The 17,104-nt window shown below is 38.9% G+C and overlaps 1 protein-coding gene across 3 annotated transcripts in view; it reads right to left on the reverse strand.

Moving 5' to 3' along the window:
- The window catches only part of LOC129821260 (glucocorticoid receptor-like), a 94,344-nt gene extending 80,680 nt beyond the window's left edge, over positions 1-13,664 (reverse strand). For 2 of the 3 annotated variants that reach the window (XM_055878717.1, XM_055878727.1), the window contains exon 1: positions 12,729-13,664. The gene's annotated coding sequence lies outside the window, so the exon portion shown is untranslated. Of the gene's footprint in view, positions 1-5,234; positions 9,534-12,728 lie in introns of those variants that run through there. The other variant, XM_055878737.1, reaches the window with a different exon arrangement.
- Positions 13,665-17,104: the final 3,440 nt, after the last annotated feature.

Genomic DNA, 17,104 nt, shown 5'->3' on the forward strand with positions numbered 1-17,104 from the left:
ATTCTTGGGATGTCTGGTGTGAACTGCTCTCGAGGTCATGCCAGAGCATCTCAAAATCGTGTTGAGGTCAGGCATATTTTCTTCTGTTAGAAGTAAATCCACAGAATGGCTTTACTTCTGTTTTGGGTCGTTGTCCTGTTGCATCACCCAACTTCTGTTGAGCTTCAATAGGTGGACAGATAGCCTAACATTCTTCTGCAAACTGTCTTGATAAACTTGGGAATTCATTTTTCCGTCGATGATAGCAAACTGTCCAGGCCCTGAGGCTGGAAAGCAGCACCAAACCATGATGCTCCGCTATCATAGTTTACAGTTGGGATGAGGTTTTGATGTTGGTGTGCTGTGCTGTGCTTTTTCCCCCCCACAGTGTTGGGTGTTCCTTCCAAACAACTCAAATCTAGTTTCATCTGTCCACAGAATATTTTGCCAGTAGCGCTGTGAAACATCCAGGTGCACTTTTGCAAACTTCAGACGTGCAGCAATGTTTTTTTTTGGACAGCAGTGGCTTCTTCGTTGTGTCCTCCCATGAACACCATTCTTGTTTAGTGTTTTACGTATCGTAAACTCGTCCACAGAGATGTTACCATGTTACAGAAGACTCTGGAAGTCTTTAGCTGGCACTCTAGGATTCTTCTTAACCTCAGCCTTCTGCGCTGTGCTCTTGCAGTAATCTTTGCAGGACGGCCACTCCTAGGGAGAGTAGCAACAGTGCTGAAATTTCTCCATTTACAGACAATTTGTTTAACTGTGGATTGATGAACATCAAGGCTTATAGAGATACTTTTGTAACCCTTTCCAGCTTTATACAAGTCTACAATTCTTCATCTTAGGTCTTCTGAGATCTCTTTTGTTTGAGGCATGGTTCATATCAGGCAATGCTTCTTGTGAATAGAAAACTCAAATTTTGTGTGTGTTTTTTATAGGGCAAGGCAGTTCTAACCAACATCGTCTCATTCATTGGACTCCAGGCTAGCTGACTCCTGACTCAAATTAGCCTTTGGAGCAGTCATTAGCCTAGGGGTTTACATACTTTTCCCAACCTACACTGAGAATGTTTAAATTATATATTCAATATAGACAAGAAAAATACAATAATTTGTGTGTTATTAGTTTAACCTGTTTACACACACTTGTCCTTCAGACAAGGTGGTGACTGAAAAATGTTGTGATTGATACAAGAAACCAAAATCAAATGCAATATTATTCCCATACCATTTTTACAGAGAATCAGACAAATGATGATACCCTATGCCTATTGGCTACTTAAAGCCCATCTCAAAATACAACATTGCCCCTTTAAGACAAAAAAGAAAGCTTTTTACCTGACTCGCTTTTCAAAGATGTTTAGAAATGTACACATTTTGTGCTCTTGTAGTAAGCAATCACTCACATTGTTGACTAGAAATTAGCTATAACTGGTTTAATAACTCACTAACTAGCAAAGAATGTAACAAATGTGCACAGGTTGCTGCATGCAGCTCTCGCTTTGATTTCAAAACAAGCGCGTCTACTTCCGACCGCTCATGCCGTAAACACAGTCCAGTTCAAAGTGAATGGCACAGATCCATACATGCAATTAGTATTTGCATATAGGCCTACTGCAGCTCTGATTGGTTATGGTGCACCGGCCCGTGTAGAATACGGGACTGAGTCGTGCCTATCAATACAATCCTACTTCAATGGGCTCTGCCTACAAGAAAATCTCTTGCACAGTTAGTTTTGAATACTAAGTCTTGCATAGCTCATTTGGTCATGTCAAATCAAATTTTATTTGTCACATTCTTAGCGGATGTTATGGCAGGTGTAGCAAATAGAGGTTGACCGATTAATTGGCATGGACAATTAATTAGGGCCGATTTCAAGTTTTCATAACAATCGGTAATCAGCCTTTTTGGACGCCGATTACATTGCAATCCACGAGGAAACTGTGTGGCAGGCTGACCACCTGTTACACGAGTGCAGCATCAAAAGGACCTTGTGGCTGCAAGAGGCCACGGTAAGTTGCTAGCTAGCATTAAACTTATCTTATAAAAAACAATCTTCACATATTCACTAGTTAACCTAGAAATATCATCAACCATGTGTAGTTAACTAGCTTGTCCTGCGTTGCATATAATCAATGCGGTGCCTGTTAATTTATCATCGAATCACAGCCTACTTCAACCTCGCCAAACGGGCGATTTAACAAAAGCGCATTCGTGAAAAAAGCACAATCGTTGCACAAATTTACCGAACCATGAACATCAATGCCTCTCTTAAAATCGATACACAGTTTTTTTTTTTTTTTTTTTTAACTGCATATTTAGTTAAATTTCTTATGTTAGCAGGCAATATTAACAAGGGAAATTGTGTCACTTCTCTTGCGTTCAGTGCAAGCAGAGTCAGGGAATATGCAACAGTTTGGGCCGCCTGGCACGTTGCGAACTGTGAACTAATTTGCCAGAATTGTACATAATTATGACATAACGTTGAAGGTTGTGCAATGTACCAGCAATATTTAGACTTAGGGTTGCCACCCGTTCGATAAAATATGGAACGGTTCCATATTTCACTGAAATAATTAACTTTATCGAAATTATAGTTTCCGGATTTGACCATTTTAATGACGTATTTCTGTGTTTATTATATTATAATTAAGTCTATGATTTGACATTTGATAGAGCAGTCTGACTGAGCGGTGGTAGGCAGCAGCAGGCTCGTAAGCATTCATTCAAACAGCACTATACTGCATTTGCCAGCAGCTCTTAGCAATGCTTGAAGCACACCGCTGTTGATGACTTCAAGCCAATTAACTCCCGAGATTAGGCTGGCAATACTAAAGTGCCTATAAGAACATCTAATAGTCAAGGGTATATGAAATACAAATGGTATAGAGAAATGGTCGACATGTCATCATTCCTATAATAACTACAACCTAAAAAACTTCTTAACTGGGAATATTGAACCACCAGCTTTCATATGTTCTCATGTTCTGAGCAAGGAACTTAAACGTTAGCTTTTTTACATGGCACATATTGCACTTTTATTTTCTTCTCCAACACTGTTTTTGCATTGTTTAAACTAAATTGAAAATCTTTCATTATTTGATTTTAGACTAAATTGATTTTATTTATGTATTAAGTAAAAAATATTTAAAAGGGTTCATTGTTCATTCAGTATTGTTGTAATTGTCATTATTACGAATATATAAAAATCGGCATCGGCTTTTTTTGGTCCTCCAATTTTTATTTTACCGTTATTTTACCAGGTAAGTTGACTGAGAACACATTCTCATTTACAGTAACGACCTGGGGAATAGTTATAGGGGAGAGGGGGATGAAGAGCCAATTGTAAGCTGGGGATGATTAGGTGACCGTGATGGTATGGGACAGCTTGGGAATTTAGCCAGGACACCGGAGTTAACGCCCCTACTCTTACGATAAGTGCCATGGGATCTTTAGTGACCACAGAGAGTCAGGACACCCGTTTAACGTCCCGGCCGAAAGACGGCACCCTACACAGGGCAGTGTCCTGGGGCATAGGGATATATATTTATTTTTTTTTGACCTGAGGAAAGAGTGCCTCCTACTGTCCCACCAACACTACCTCCAGCAGCATCTGGTCTCCCATCTAGGGACCGACCAGGACCAACCCTGCTTAGCTTCAGAAGCAAGTCAGCAGTGGGATGCAGGGTGGTATGCTGCTTGCATAAAACGGTATCAGAGTTGAAAAAAATCATAAAATCGGTCGACCTCTAGAAGCAAAACACTTGTGTTCCTAGCGCTAACAGTGCAGTAGTATCTAACCATGCACACAAATCTAAAAGTTCAATAATGTAATTAAGTGCACACGTTGGAGAGGTGTGGTGACTAGTCCTCTCACTCAAACCCTTGAATTTTTTTTGTCCTACCCCAAATTTATAGGAATATTCTTACTGAATGTATCCAGCGTATTTTCAGATTTCGTTAACAAATGTGGCCAAAAGTATAGTAAATGTAAAATGTACATAAAATAAGTGTAATGTTTGGATTTAGTCTTGTCAATTGTTGGGTCCACAACTTTGGTTTAACAATTTCCCATAATTTCCAAACTGTTCCCTTTCAATTGCTAACATGCTTTTACATTTCATATTTCTTCTGTAAGAAACATTTCAATTTATCCCTATACAGTGCTTCTGGAAAGTTTTATTACATTACAGCTTTATTCTAAAATTGACAATTATTTTTGTTCCCTCCATCTACAGATGTATGCCATCATTTTTTCTTCTACAGAAATATTTACATAAGTATTCAGACCCTTTGATATGAGACTTGAAATTGAGCTCAGGCGCATCCGGTTTCTTTTGATCATCATTGAGATGTTTCTACAACCTGATTGGAGTCCACCAGTTGTAAGTTCAATTGATTAGACATGATTTGGAAAGGCACGCACCTCTCTATAAAAGGTCCCACAGTTGACAGTGAATGTAAGGGAAAAAACCAAGTCATGAGGTCGAAGGAATTGTCCGTAGAGCTCTGAGATTGTGTCAAGGCACAGATCTAGGGAAGGGTACAAAAGCATTTCTGCAGCATTGAAGGTCCCCAAGAGCGCAGTGGCCTCCATTATTCTTAAATGAGCTGGCCGCCCGGCAAAACTGAGCAATTGGCGGAGAAGGGCCTCGGTCATGGAGGTAACCAAGAACCCGATGGTCACTTTGACAGAGCTCCAGAGTTCCTCTGTGGAGATGGGAGAACCTTCCAGAAGGACCAACCATCGCCTTTGAATGTTTTGGTACACCTATTGGAGAGCTCGTCTTTCTTTACACCAATTCAGCATCATTCACACACTTTTAAGCTTTAGCCCCACCCATCTCAAAGGGTTGATCCAGCAGTCAAACACCCAAACTAACATTCGCTAGCTTAATAGCTACTTCCTGAGACAAATGAGAGAACAGCTAACTGACCATTTTACTCGCCCTAACAGAGCTGGTTAGGCTGGTTTTATGTTATGAACCATAAACCCAACTCATGACGTTACTACCCTGCAGGAATCTGCAGGTAGCTAATCAACCAGGTTCAATGTTAGCTAGCTAACACTAGGCTATAACTAGCAAAGCAAATGGCTCCGATACAAATAATATTACCACAGATCATACACGTAACATTAGCTAGCAAGCAAGCCAGCCAGCCAGCTAACAGTACACCAACTTGAAATGAAAACGACTGACAAAATTAGAAGTGTAATATCTGAAAACGTAGCTAGCTAGACTATCTTACCTGTATACATGGATGGAGGCTTCTCCCTCTCTGTCACGGATGCTATGGTTGCGGATGCCCTCAGTTTGAAGATGTAATCCGGAGACAGGTGTTTTCTCCATCTCCTTAGCTATCATACTGTAATTCCACTGATTTCAAAAGTCGGTCCTCAAAAAAGTGGAGAGCAACACTTACGCAGTTCTATTATGGAATACATTTTTTTTAAAGCCACGTTAGACAGGATTACCTACACATACTAACCAGCTCCAACGTGCTACATGGCAGACCAATCCGAACTCCTTTCGGAATGTCCAGCCCACTCAATAGCTCAGCCAATCATGGCTAGCGGGAAGGTTGCCGACTTTGTCTGTGGCTCGTAATTTAACAGGTGGCATACAAGTTTGCTATTAAGGCACATGAAAATTCACATGTTCCAGAAGGCATTTCTGCCCCCCAAAAAACACATTTGATTTAAAAAATAATAATAATCTAAATCCTGTCCAATCAATATAATTTACCACAGGTGGACTCCAAGTTGTAGAAACATTCAGGATGATCAACGGAAACAGGATGCACCCGAGCTCAATTTCGAGTCTCATAGCAAAAGGTCTGAAAATGTATGTAAATAAGGTATTTCTGTTTTTTTGTCACTATGGGGTATTGGGTGTAGATTGATGAAAATAATTGTATCCGTTTTAGAATAAGGCTGTAACAATTTGTGACTCACAACCTGGATTCGGTCTTATGTAACAATTTTTTATTTTATTTTTTTACATTGGATAAATAGTAGAGACTCAGAGCTACAACATGGTATATCATACACTGCATTTGAGGAACAATGGGAAAGTAATTCTGCTTTGAAAGTTGATAAGTGGCATTTTATTGTTTAGTGAGAAAGCTTGTAGTCTACACATTCAGCATCGTTCACACCCTCTTAAGCTTTAGCCCCAACCATCTATCTCCTTGCTTTCAGAGCACACACACACTTGACGCTCTGGTCGTTGATTGGTTTACCTCTGGATAACATGAAAACAGACTAACCAACAATTTCATTATGCTTTTCAGCCAACGTTTACTGACACCGGACATATTCAACTGGTGTTGTAAACTTCAGCTTAAGACATATAGCTAGCTACCTAGGTAAACAATGAACATCGCTAGGTAAACAACATGTAAGATCACACACACATCAGCTAACGAGCCAGCCAGCTAACGCTAGCTAATGTACACTTTAGCTTGAGATAAAACCACTGTCAAAATTAGAAACGTGTAATATCTGAAATGTAGATAGCTAGGCCATCTTACCTGTATACATAATCATGCATGTTGGACGTGTCTCCCTGTCACGGATCCATGACACAAATGCCCTTAGTTTGAAGACATAATCCTGAAGCGGGTGTTGTCCCAGCTCTTTAGCTATCATACTCTAATTCCACTGATTTCAAAACTCGATCCTCCAGAAAGTGGAGAGCAACACTTATGCATCAACATTTATTTTTTTTAAAGCCATGTTCGACAGGATAGCCAACAGACTGATCAACTTAAATAGACAAAAGCCCTCTATGGCAGACCAATCCGAACTCCTCTCTCTGTATGTCCAGCCCACTCATTATCTCAGCCAATCATGGCTAGTGGGAAGGTTGCGGTCTTTTTATGTGGCTTAACCAACGAGGCTCGTAATTTAACAATTTTATTTGTATTTACAAGATGGCATACAAGTTTGTTAAGGCACATGAAAGTCTACATGTTCAAGAAGGCATTTCTGCCCCAAAGAAAACATTTTGATAATGTTCTGACACCTTAACACTCTGTCATAACATAGGCAGGAGGGGAATCTCCCCCTTGCTCTTCAGTATTGGTAAAGGAATGTCCTTGTCTACAGAAGACTTGCTGCCAAAACTACCATCCAAAAAAGTTAATATTGGAACAATGCTGCGAATATAGGAATGTTGAGAATATTCTTTAGGTCCCTGCTGACCAATGTCATATTACTTTTCATTTTGTGAGGATATTAAAAACTGTATGAACCAAATACTGTAACTTAGGAAGGAAACCCCCTCTAGCTGTCAAGTTTCCATCCAATACGTTGTCTGAGATATGAAAATGGGTAAAACTATTTTTGTTAAGATAGGAATTTGATTTTAGGAGTCATAAGAGAACTTCTAATCATATCCTTAGCACATTAAGTAGCCACGCCCCAAATGAGGTCAGAGAGCTTGTCAGCGTGATGGAACCGCCCTTTCCGACCAAAGTGCTTAAAAGGACTCGCTAAGAATTAATATATCAGACCAAAAGATGTGGTATAAAGGATATAAAACACTCCAAAGTTTCCAAAACTGTCAAAATATTGTCTGTGAGTATAACAACACTGATTCTGCAGGGGAAACCTGAGAAAATCTAATCCCGGACATTATATTATTTATTTATAAATCTGTGTTTCCTGGCCAGTCTTTCTTCCATTTAAAGGGGTATCAATCAGATTCATTTTCCAATGGCTTCCTCAGGCTGTGACCAGGCTTTAAACATAGTTTCAGGTTTTATTTTGAAAAATGAACGAGATTTTTCAAAAGTAGTCAGGTGTCCTCTGAATAGTTCCTGCGCTCGAGAGGGGAGCTCTCCATTTTCCTTTTCTCTCTTATTGAATAGGTTACGGTCCGGTTGAAATATTATCGATTATGTTTGTTAAAAACAACCTGATGATTGATTATAATAAACATTTGGCATGTTTCTACGACCATTACGGATACTTTTTGGAATTTGTCGAACGGAACGAGGCTGTAGTTTTCTGAACATAACGCGCAACCCAAATTGATTTTTTTTGTTATAAAAGTAATATTTACCAAACAAAAATAACATTTATTGTGTAACTGGGAGTCTCGTGAGTGCAAACGTCCGAAGATTATCAAAGGTAAGCGATTAACTTTATTGCTTTCCTGACTTTGATGACCATGCTAATTTGGGGCTAGCTGTTGTAGCATTGATTGATACACTCACAAAAGCTTGGATTTCTTTCTCTGTAAAGCATATTTTCAAAATCTGACACGATAGGTGGATTAACAACAAGCTAAGCTGTGTTTTGGTATAGTTCACTTGTGATTGCATGATTATAAATATTTTTAGTAATATTTTTGAATTTGGCACCCTGCAATTCAGCGGTTGTTTAGGGAAATTATCCCGTTAAAGGGATCTGTGCGCAGAGAGGTTAATAACAGTCATCACATTAATGAAATTCACGTCACGACAATGCATAGTCTCCCTTATGGCTCAGCTCAGGTGCCTATATAGTACACACACACACGCCACACCATACATGTATCGAACCGTTCAGTACGGGGACCTCGGTTCGGTCCGCACTGTGAGGCCGAATGAAAGCATAAGAAAAAATGTGAAACACTGGACCTATTCTATTCCTACACTGTTGTATGCCTCCTGAGTAAATCTGTGCTGAAAAAACATTAATCTATTCCGTTAACTAGAACTTATGCGCACGTTGTAATCAAAACGTAAATCTTAAATTGCCACATTTAAAAACTGTCCTTCTGTGAAGCACAGTCAGGAACTAGTTCAGTACGATGGCAAGGTCGATAAACCAGGAGGATTCGCCATCATCGTTTAAATCTCCAGTTTAAAAAAAATCTTTGACCCTTCTGTTGTTTTCAATGAAATTCAAATCAGCATTGAAAAAAGGAGCAAGTTTAAGTTTGTTCCAACTAATTGAGTCTGACCACAAGTTAGAGATCACGATCATGGCACACCAAATTCGTTTCATGGATCGTGGGAAAAGAGTAGGAATAGGCTTTTTTAGGCTACGTCTTCAAATGGTGCAACTGCTGTCGGCATCCAAAGTTTATCCAACTTGAATAAATGCTTGGAGGTACGGACAACTGCAGTGGTGTAGTCTACGGCGATACGGCTATCACTTATTATTGATATCTACAAAGCGCATTGATGTGAATCACACTGCTGCTCTCATTTAGCTATTTGCACCTTACAGATTGTGGATGGCTGTTCACAAATCTAAAATTGTATTTGAACCCAATAATGGTTCAATTCAAGAAGTTTAAGCTGCCTAACAATCATTGTTTTTGAAACCAGTGGACAGCCAGTGGAAAAAAAGTGCTCTTGCAACAGCTGCATAGTGCGGAGCCAAGACTACAAAATAAAAAAGTGGGGATTATTGCTCAATCTAATTCACTGATTAAAAAAATCCACAGGCCTAATGGACACATGCTCAAACTTGCACACTTTTGATTGACCCTTTGTCTATTTTTGGACTTACACACAGGTTATTTTTTACATCACAACTATGAAATAACACATAAGGATTCATGTAGTAACCAAAAAATATGTTAAACAAATCTTAAAATAGTCAACCTTTGCCTAGATGATAGCTTTGCACACTCTTGGAATTCTCTCAACCAGCTTCACAAGGAATGCTTTTCCAACAATTTTGAAGGAGTACCCACATATGCAGAGCACTTGCTGGCTGCTTTTCCTTCACTCTGCGGTCTAACTCATCCAAAAACCATCTCAATTTGGTTGAGGTCGGGATTGTGGAGGCCAGGTCATCCGATGCAGCACTCTATCACTCTCCTTCTTGGTAAAATAGCTCTTACACAGCCTGGAGATGTGTTGGGTCACTGTCCTGTTGAAAAACAAATGATAGTGGGACTAAGCCCAAACCAGATGGGATGGCTTATCGCTGCAGAATGCTATGGTAGCCAAGCTGGTTAAGTGTACCTTGAATACTAAATAAATCACTGACAGTGTCACCAGAAAAGCACCCCCACACCATAACACCTCCTCCTCCATGCTCTACGATGGGAAATACACATGCGGAGATCACCAGCACCACGTCTCACAAAGACACAGCAGTTGGAACCTAAAATCTCAAATTTGGACTCAAGACCAAAGGAAAAATGTCCACAGGTCTAATGTCCATTACTCATGTTTCTTGGACCAAGCAAGTTTTCTTATTGGTGTCCTTTAGTAGTGGTTTCTTTGCAGCAATTCGACCATGAAGGCCTGATTCACACAGTCTCCATTGAACAGCTGATGTTGAGATGTGTCTGTTACTTGAACTCTGTGAAGCATTTATTTGGGCTGCAATTTCTGAGGCTGGTAACTCTAATGAACTGATCCTCTGCAAAATAGGTAACCCTGGGTCTTCCATTCCTGTGGCAGTCCTCATGAGAGCCAGTTTCATCATAGCACTTGATGATTTCAGCAACTGCACTTGAAGAAACTTTAAAAGTTATTGAAATGTTCCACATTGACAGACCTTCATGTCTTAAAGTAATGATGGACTGTCAATTCTCTTTGCTTATTTGAGCTGTTCTTGCCATAATATGGACTTGGTCTTTTACCAAATAGGGATATCTTCTATATACCCACCTACCTTGTCACAACACAACTGATTTGACTCAAACAAATTAAGAAATAAATTCCACAAATTAACAAGGCACACCTGTTAATTGAAATGCATTCCAGGTGACTACCTCATGAAGCTGGTTGAGAGAATGCCAAGAGCATGCAAAGCTGTCATTAAGGCAAATGGTGGCTACTTTGAAGAATCTCACATATATTTTGATTTATTTAACACTTTTTTAGTTACTACATGATTCCATGTGTGTTATTTCATAGTTTTGATGTCTTCACTATTATTCTACAATGTAGAAAATAGTAAAAACAAAGAAAAACCCTTGAATGAGTAGGTGTTCTAAAACTTTTGACCGGTAGAGAGAGAGAGTGTGTGAGTGAATGAGTAAATATATATCCATTGATTCTTGAGGAATATAACTTATGCCTCATGAGCTTAGTTCAACTGTCACACTCAATGAGAACCCAAAATATAAGCTTGTTTTACACCAATGTTTGTAAACATTGTAAATGTAAAAGAAACACTGTATAACCTCATAACATGATTAAAACAACTATTTGTATATCATGGAGGGTCCGTCCTTGCATCCATAGCTCTGTCTATTAATCTAAGAGTGGTTACATTTCTCCAGGCCCATCCCTCAGCTTTTTACCAAAAGAGGCGGGGCGTCCATTTTGTTATTGTTTCACCTGTGGATTTACCCTTTAAAACAGCTGCATATTATCAAGATATCAAAGTGTCACCAACAAAAGGTAAACAATAGGCCTACAGCAAATGCACTTTTCAGTAGTGCTCAAAGCATGCCATTGCATGAGCGCAGCATTTATTTTTCAACTCAAATCAATGAGCCCAATCAGTCCACCATGACAACAAATAAACAACAAAGTACGACTGGCTAATAAGTCCTTAGTTTTGGGGTCATGCTCAGGTAAAACAATTTGGCTAATCTATACTTCCATATTTATTCCTTTATTGGAATGACTGGGATTCTGATATATTTACATTAAAAACCAAAGTCTCATTTAATCATATTGTTATATGTAGTAGAACGCAATGGGTTAGAAGCCTACATAACCAACCCATTATGTAAAACGTAACATCCATATGGCCAGCTATGTAAACTTTAACATTGATTTATCCTGCAACATACATTTTTGTCTTCTAATGCCTCTAAAGGGGAAAGTAATCTACAAGTAACGGAATGTAATCAGATTACGTTTTTGAGTTAGGGTAATCCAAAAGTTACATTACTGATTACATTTAGAAAGAAACCTACCCAACCCTGCTAATGACAACAACTTTATTTCTCAACTCCTAATACTGAGCCAATTACACTCACTGGAGTACCTAGCATAGGCTTTGAAAACGCACACACTAATAGGCTACCAGTGCAGCAAGTGCCACTGACTGAGACAATCTTTCTTGACTTGAATATGAATTTTCACGAACACAGGGCTAACCAACTAAACAGCTGCTCTTAGCAAAAAATGAGTTAACAGCCTAACAGCCTATTAGCTAGAAAGGTAAGCGTTTACACTTGCTCCAATTATGCGGGAAATCAATCTACCAAATCTATTAATCTTAACATGTTGATTACTTCTCCTTTCCATTATCATTCACCTGTCAACAAGACATGAGGTGAACAGTTGTGTGTGGGGTGGTCCCTGGTTGTCTGCGAGGGGGTCCCTGGCAAATAAAAGGTTGAAGACCCCTGTTCTCGCTAGCTAAATATGAAGGGTCGCAGTGGTGCAACCTGTTGGCTGCGACTGGGAATTGCATCAAGTTAAACAGGAGAAAGTGATTATCACATCATATAAACCAAAGTATGTACATGAAGCTTGTATGCTTAATGTGGCTAATAAAATCACCAATGGGCTCAGGGATTGACATGGCGATATAATGCTCTACTGAGTCGCCTAATTTTTACACTGACAAGGGCGTCGAACTAAAGAAGAGAGCACAGGGGTCACACTACCTTATAGCTGAATCATTGCACAATAAAATATCTACTAACGTTATGAGGTAACGTTGCGGGATGTATGGCTGTAACATACGTAACTACCTAGATCATGCAAGATAGCTACCAAATACAGTAAACAAAATGCAATCAAATTACACATTCGACGACATGTTACCTTAGTCAGGAATGGGAGTTTCCCAAACTAGATCATATCCATTCAGTTCGACTTTGCTGGAATTCTGAGCGCTATGGCTTCTAATCCGTCTTCACAGGAAATATTCCTCGTGTAACGCTGAATGGTTTGCTGCATCCCCGTTGAAAAAGTATTGATGTAGCTAGTTCGTGCGCTGTTATTCCCTTGCTCACGTGACGTAGCTATCTACAGTTTATATCTGGGGCTGGAAAACGTTAAAAAAGAAGCTAACAGGATGAAGTCAAGTTAGCTATTTTTGCTAGCAATCTACTGAACTCAGGCAGTAAGCAAAAATTAACATGAATTCGTTAGCTATAAATTCTAAATGGACAGCAGAATTGACATAACCAGCACTATGATGCAGTACAGTAGAATAGAATAATCATTGACATTACATAATATCCAAGCTAGCTGGCGAGCTACCGTTAACGTTACAGTAGTTACAGATTAAAACATTAGCTGGTGCTGCACATTAGCAAATTGAGGGCGGCTAGTTTGACACTTCACGGTAAACGCCCCTCTAAAGACAAACGGGACTACCGTTATACTCTAAAAAGCTGTCAAAAACACGGCTGCACACGTCGGCTGGCCTCTCAAGCCAATGTAGAAATAACGTATCCAGTAAACAAGCTAACTTGCAAATAGAAAAACACTTTTAAAGTGTATTCGATTACTTGTAACGTTGCCTCTCTTTATCAAGTTACGCCAAACTCGTCCATGCAACGTTAGCTAATTTCGCTAGCTATAACCAATGGTAGCGACGTTAGCTAGCTTACGTTGGGTAACTAGCTAAGCGTGGACTTTGTTAACGTTTGTCAATAATGACTAGTTATAACACATGATTGAGTTAAAACATATGAAGTTACTTACGAATGACAACACATTGCTAGCCAATAAGTACGAAAACAGTGTCCTAGCTAGCTATAGCCAAACGGAGCGCGTGCCACAACTTCCAACGCAAAGAAACTTTGTAGACGACGTCCTTGAGGCGCGCTCCAGGTGACACTGCAGTATGTGAAGCTAGCTATTCTAAACACAAACTAACAACGTTATATAGAGACATTTAAGTTCGGCACAATTGTGTAAACTTCAAAAGCACGGCAAACTGTGACTAACACGAATCATTTCAATGGCGCAACACAGTCCGTATAAAATGTGCATAGGGGCGAAGGGACCTATGTGAGCAAGCCACAAAAAGGATTAGTCACAATAGTGGCGTTTGCGGTTCGCCTTCAAAATAAAAGGTCCTTCATTGAACGTGATGCAAGCGGATAAAAATAGTGTCATCACGCCATATTTTGACTAAATAATGCTAAACAAGGTTGGAATATAGAAATTCAACAAAAAGCAATAATTTGTTAATTTGGTTAAAAAAATAGAAATCTGTTTAACTCAAACTGTGAATGTACAAGACTTCAGAATTGTATTGGGGGCATACTTATATTTTACTGTACAGCCTTACCTATGGTTTGTGGATCCATGCAATGGGGTATCAGTCTACTTAGTGACACCCACAGAACACAACTGTGAAGAGTTTACACAAATATTAGCGTTGTAGTTCTTATTGAGGGACATTGACTATGGGAAATCACCTCCCCAGTCAGCCCATTGTGTGCATTGAGATTCATATTTTACTGTACGGCCTTACATATGGTTTGTGGATCCATGAAATGGAGTATCTGCCTATATAGTGACAACCACAGAACACAACTATGTAGAGTTTAAACAAATATTAGCATCTAACTCTTATTTCAGGACTCTGAAACCACTGTGAAATGAGCCACATTAGCTTAGCAGTCAACTTACTATGTGTATTGAACATTAATATTGCAATATCAATACGCACAGTAGGCTGGATAGTGAGGTGATTACCCACAGTTAAAGTCCCACTATAAGAGCTACCCTACTGGGAACACCATGTAATTTCAACGTGAATAATTGGGTAATATTTGGTTGAGACATTAATCAATGACATTACAACCTATATTCACCCACTCAAAAAGACAGCAAAAAGGTAGTTGAATTTCCAATGTGTTATCACTATGCTTTTAAGCATCTACAAGTTAAAATGGGAATACAATACAAATACGATGTCAGATATTTAGTTTATTTATACAACAGATGAATGTGTTATCACTGTGCTTCGTCTAATAGCTTAACCAAATGACCTGGATCGCAGTTTAGATTACATTAAAAAGACATGATGCAGGTGATCAATGCCGTTCGAGATGTTACGCAGATTATTACAGGAATTATGAAGATCTCCACAGACCTGCGACGACCTATGCAAGCCATCTTGAACGTGCATGCTTTACATGATTACATAAGAAAATGTGGCTATGGATGTGTTATTCAATTTAAGGTTGAATGTTACATTAGTTTGTAAGAACTTTAGGCTATTTACTGTATTACAAAAGTAATGTTGAATTCTGTTTGGTTGACAACACAACCAAATATCAACATTTAAAATAGATGTATCTACTGCTTGGATAGTTCCATCTGAGCCACTGGCTTAATCCCATTCTTTATCTTTTATTTTTGGTTGAGTTGGAGATGTGAATCCAACATATCATTTGTTAACTTATCAACAAGTTCATTGGCTAAATGTATGTTATTTCAAAAGGGATATTGAATTGTGTTTGGTTGTCAAAGCAACCAAATGTCAACATTTGAAGGAGATTTCTCTTCTGCTTGGATAGTTCCATTATATGCCACGTCACCGTCTCAAACAAAAATCGAAGTTAAAGAATAGAACTAAATCAAATATAAAATAAATGCACTTTAAATAGTTTAATTTGTTTTATTTCTATTCTTCAACTTAGATTTTTGGTTGAGATAGAAATGTGAATCCATCACATCAATTATTAATTTGTAGACAAACTGGAATTAAAGCCCAACTATACTGAACAAAAATATGAATGCAACATTTTTAATGATTTTACTGAGTTACAGTTTATATAAGGATCCACCCCTTTTTTTCCAATTTTCGCCTAAAATTACATACCCAAATTTAACTGCCTGTAGCTCAGGACCTGAATCAAGGATATGCAAATTCTTGACACCATTTGAAAGGAAAGACTTTGAAGTTTGTGGAAATGTGAAATTAATGTAGGAGAATATAACACAGATATGGGCAAAGATAATACAAAGAAAAAAACTATCATTTTTTGGTATTTGTTTTGTACCATCATCTTTGAAATGCAAGAGAAAGGCCATAACGTATTATTCCAGCCTAGGTGCAATTTATATTTTGGCCACTAGATGGCAGCAGTGTGTGTGCAAAGTTTTACACAGATCCAATGAACCCTTGCATTTCTGTTCAAAATTTTGTATCAAGACTACCCAAGTGTGCCTAATTTGTTTATTAATAACTTTTCATGTCCAAAACTGTGCACTCTCCTCAAGCAATAGCATGGCATTCTTTCACTGTAATAGCTACTGTAAATTGGACAGTGCAGTTAGATTAAGAATTTAAGCTTTCTGCCAATACCAGATATGTCTATGTCCTGGGAAATGTTCTTGTTACTTAAAACCTCATGCTAATCAAATTAGCCTATGTTAGCTCAACCGTCGCATGGGGGACCCACCAATCCTGTAGAGGTTTTTAATTAAAATAAATAAATTAAGCCCTAATCTTTGGATTTCACATGACTGGTAGGGGCACAGTCATGGGTGGGCATAGGCCCACCCACTGGGGAGCCAGGCTCAGCCAATCAGAATGAGTTTTCCCCCACAAAAGGGCTATATTACAGACAGAAATACTCAGTTTCATCTGCTGTCCGGGTGGCTGGCCTCAGATGATCCCGTCTGTTAAGAAGCTGGATGTGGACGTCCTGGGCTGGCATGGTTACACGTGGTCTGCAGTTGTGAGGCCAGTTGGACGTACTGCCAAATTCTCTAAAACAACGGCTTATGGTAGAGAAACGAACATTCAATTCTCTGTCAACACCTCCGGTGGACATTCCTGCAGTCAGCATGCCAATTGCACGCTTCTTAAAAACTTCTGTGGCATTGTGTTGTGTGACAAAACTGCACATTTTAGAGTGGCCTTTTATTGTCCCCAGCACAAGGTGCACCTGTGTAATGATCATGCTGTTGAATCAGCTTCTTGATATGGCACACCTGTCAGATGGATGGACTATCTTGGCAAAGGAGATAATGCTCACTAAAAGGGATGTTAACAAATTTGTGCAGAACATTTGAGAGAAATAAGCTTTTTGTGCATATGGGACATTTCTGGGATCTTTTATTTCAGCTCATGAAACATGTGACCAACACTTTACATGTTGTGTTTATATTTTTGTTCAGTATAATTAACTATCCAAGCAGAAGATACATCTCCTTCAAAATGTTGATAT

Source organism: Salvelinus fontinalis, chromosome 2 (assembly GCF_029448725.1).
Source record: "Salvelinus fontinalis isolate EN_2023a chromosome 2, ASM2944872v1, whole genome shotgun sequence".
Taxonomy (NCBI): Eukaryota; Metazoa; Chordata; class Actinopteri; order Salmoniformes; family Salmonidae; genus Salvelinus; species Salvelinus fontinalis.